Genomic DNA, 4,498 nt, shown 5'->3' with positions numbered 1-4,498 from the left:
ACTTTGAAACCTTTGTATTTAGAATAAGAAAGTAATGTTCTTACTCCTTTCAATCTAGCAACAAGGACAGATGTCTCTCCATAGTCAATTCATTCTTATTGTGCATATCCTTTGGAGACTAATCTTGCCTTGTTCCTTTTTATTTCACCATTTTCATCTAGCTTGTTTCTAAATACCCACTTGGTGCCAATCACATTCTTATCTTCTGGTCTGGGAACTAGAGTCCATGTCTTGTTTTTTTCAATTTGTTCTATCTCTTCTTCCATGGACTTACTCTAGTCTTTATCTTCTAATGCATCTTTTATTGATTTAGGTTCCTTTATGCTCAAAAAAAATGTATCATTTCTCAATTTTTTTCTTGTCATTGGTCCAACATCTTTATCTCCAATAATTTTTATGGTAGGATGATGTCTTTTGAAATATTTAGACAATCTTGGTTCAGCTCTTGTTTCTTCATGTAATCTTTCAATTTCATAATCCTTTTGTACATCTTTGTCAGGTAACTTAGTATCTCTACTAATCTTAGAATCTAAATATTCTTCAAGTTCATTTTGTAACTTAGCTCCTGAATGAAACTTGACATTCATGGTCTATGACTTGATAGTTATTGACACTTGTTGTTGGATTGTAGCTTGATTTGCAATATCTTCTTTAGTAGGCATACCTTCATAAGAGTATACAAATGATTTATATTCTTCTAGTTCTTTCATAGGTTCAGCCTTGTATACTTTTGTATATTCATCAAAGTTTACATTTGCACTTTCAACAAATTTGTTAGTGTTAGTATTTAAACACTTGCAATCTTTACTTCTTGTGGAATATCCTAGGGGTATACCTTCTTCAATTTTTACATCAAGTTTACCATTCTTGAAATGTTTAAGAATGTAACATTTTCTTCCAAATATAGTGGAAGTAATGGAGAGAGGGAGAGGGAGAGGTCGGGAAGCATTTGTTCAAAATTCAAACCTAGTTTCGAGAAAGAATCCTCAGGGAGGAGGATCTAAGGAACTAAGTATGAAGGAGGGCCTTTAGGCAGAGTGTGGAGAAGTGGAAAATGGGGATGGGGACCCACATGCTGATGGCGAAGCTTAGATCAAGCCAAAAATGCTACCCAATGTGGTTAGGCCAGGGAATCTTCCAGTGAAATGGGCCTCACTCTTTGGTGTCAAACCATTCGATAAGTCATCTTTTCCTCTAGTTAAGATCATTTCAAGCCATGAAAAGGGATCGTGCATGATTACTATTCTAGAGGAATCAGTTGATCATAGCATAGCTTCGATGGGTTTGACGCTGGTTGGAAAGTTTCTCAGTTAGAGACCAAAAATAGATGTGGTGTGTTCCTTCACCTTAAAGAAATGGCATCTTAAAGTTCAGGTCAGCATTATTGCGATGGCTAAGGGGTTTCTCTCTTTTGACTTTACCTATAATGAGGACATGGCCAATATTCTGTGTGAAGGGCCCTAGAGTATAAGATGAGAAAATTTGGTATTGCAAAAGTGGTCTTCTAAACTGGACCTAAATGAATCCTTTTTTCAGTAAGCTCTAGTATGGGTTAGACTCTCTGAGCTGCCCCTGGAATTATGGAACAAGAATTTTTTTATGAGTGTGGCTGGTTCCTTTGGAAAATTATTATCTATTAATCTTTTTATAGCTTCTAAGAGAAAACTTACCTATGTGAGAATATGTATAGGAGTAAGGAAGGGAGATGATATGCCAGAAGTGGTGTGCTTTGAGTCCAAGCTTCGTACTCACATTTAGTAGTTGGACTATGAGAGTGTACTGTTTGGTTGCTTTCATTGTTTTAAGACTAGACATAAGGCTTTTCAATGCCCAAAAGTGAAGATGGACAAGAAGAAGAGGCATATCCCTTCTCTCAATAGGAACATGAAAATTCGAAAGAGGAAGACTACCAGCATAGGCCACAAGGCTAACCCTATTATGAATGGTCAGAAGGTTGGAGAAGCAAAGAAGGATGTTCCAACTCCTTCTGATGCAATAGCTAGTTTCAAAGATAAGAAGGATTGTCCCCATTCTGAAGAGCTTGCCTAGAAATTTGCAAATCTAAAGGAATAGCTAGAGGCAAAAGCCCTAGAAGGAAACCAATTTGTCTTTCTTGAGTTAGAAGACTCTCAAATTTTGGAAAGGGTAGCAAATTTGCAATAGGTACAACCCATGGTTAAAGATTGCAAGGGAATTGCCCAGCACATTATGAAGGAAGTAGATTTGGAAGGAGTCCCTATTTTGGAAAGGAGAAGTATTTTGTTTCCAAAGACGAAGAAATGGACAGAGCTAATAAGGATATAATTATCTATCAAGGCCCAGAGGATAATTTTGTTTTAGCTAGAGCATAAGCATAATGTTTTGTGGAAAATGAGAATAAATTTTTGGTGAGGGTGCTCGATGATAGGGAGGATCCTCCTAGAACTCCAAAGAAAGATCAAATTATATTTAGGTCTTTGGAAATGGTCTTGGAAAGAGAAGCTTTTCTTTCCCCTAAGCCTAGGAAGAAATATACTAGAGAACCCTCTTTGGCCTCTCCAGTGGAGACAAGAAGTAGCTACAAACCGGATGTGGGAACTAAGGCTAAAAAAGGTAGAAGATCAAAGAGGCTTTCCAGAGAGGAGGAGACTAGAAGATGCATGGTGAGTGGGTGCCAGAGAACTATTCAGGAGTATTCCACGACAGGAAAATGAAGATCATATCATGGAATATAAGGGGCTTAAATGGAGCCCACAAATAGTAAATTATTAGGAATATGATCAGAGATCAAAGACCTGATATCTTGATGATCCAAGAAACTAAGATGAAAAGTGAACCTCTAAGGAAAATTAAGTTTAGTAGCATGATGAGTGGGGAGGCTTCAAATGCTGAGGGTGCCTCTAGTGGCCTGCTGGCCCTATTTAATACCAAGCATTTTAGAGTTGAAGCAGTGTTTAATGAGGGTAATATTCTTCTTTGTCATGTTCATCATATTCAATCCAATGAAAATTGGTTTTTGTTGAATTTATATGCTCCAAACAATAAAAGAGATAGAAAGAACCACTGGACTAAAGTAGGTAACCTGGTGCATAGTAGTAATCTAAAGAAAGGCATCATTATGGGAGATTTAAACACTCCTCTTATGGATGGGGAGAAGATGGGTGGTTTGATCCTAGACTGGGAAAGTAAGCAAGACCTCTCTAACTTCATCAATGGTTTGACTTTTATGGACCTGGATCTTATGGGAGGTGCCTTTACTTGCTCTAACAAATGCTTGGGGAAGGATTGCATCCAAGTCAGACTAGACAGAGCTCTAATCTCCCCTGATTGGCTGAAGTCTTTCTCTTGTAGATTATCTCTTCTACCTAGAGTGGGTTCTGATCATTCTCCTATATCCCTCTCGATTTCTCCTATAGAGCCTTCAAGGAACCCCACCTTCAAATTTGAAAAAATGTGGACCTCTCATCCCGATCTTTTGGAAAAAGTCAAATTTTGGTGGAGTTTAGATGTGGAAGGCACTACTATGTTTAGAGTTGGCAGGAAACTGAGCAATGTTAAGAGAATGGTTAAGGTATGGAATAAGACTGATTTTGGCCATATCTTCCATTAGAAAGATATATTTTCTGATAATATTATTTCTGTTCATGCCTCTATTCAGCAAGATCAGTATGATGAGGTTAATAAGGAGGCTGAGTTGTCTATTCTTATGGACCTACATAACATCATCAACAAAGAGGAGAAGTTCTGGAGGTAAAGATCTAGGGTTAATTGGCTCAAAGATGGTGATCAAAATTCAAAGTTCTTTCATCTAACCACCCTCAAGCATAGAGCTAATAATAGAATTGATGGTATCTTGAAAGGGCAGGATCTGAAGACTAAGGAAAAGGAAATATCGGCTGAAGCTGTCTCTTTCTTCTCCTCTCTCTTGTCTTGGGATCCTCTTTTGTCTAAGGTGGACCAGGAAGACTTGGTTTCTTCTATTCCCTAGATTATCCAACCTCATCATAACTTTATGCTTCATCTCATTCCTTCTGCTATTGAAGTTCATGAAGCTCTCTTTTCCTTGCCTACGGATAAATATCTTGGCCCTAATGGGTTCCCTACCTTATTTTTTTAGATGTTTTGGTAGGTGGTGATGGAAGATGTGGTGAAGGCAGTTTAGGAATTCTTTGGAGCCAGGAGCATCCTTAAAGAGATCAACACCACTTTTCTAGTCCTCATCCCTAAGGTGCCAGGGGCTAACTCGTTTGACAAGTTCAAACCTATTGGCTTGTGTAATTCCTTTTATAAGATTATCTCAAAGGTTCTTACCTCTAGGTTTCTCAAGCTCCTCCCTTTGATCATTTTGTAGCAACAAATGAGTTTTGTCCCTAGCAGACAAATATTAGACTCGGTCATAATGGTGCATGAAGTGATCCACTCTTTGGGAGCTGGCAAATGAGAAGGGATGCTACTTAAACTGGACCTTTCTAAAGATTATGATCAAGTTGACTACACTTTTCTTGATAAGGTACTCAAG

The sequence above is a fragment of the Cupressus sempervirens genome, chromosome 6, assembly GCF_028749045.1.
Source record: "Cupressus sempervirens isolate cs-2001-9-10 chromosome 6, ASM2874904v1, whole genome shotgun sequence".
Taxonomy (NCBI): domain Eukaryota; kingdom Viridiplantae; phylum Streptophyta; class Pinopsida; order Cupressales; family Cupressaceae; genus Cupressus; species Cupressus sempervirens.
This window is presented reverse-complemented; position numbering follows the sequence as displayed.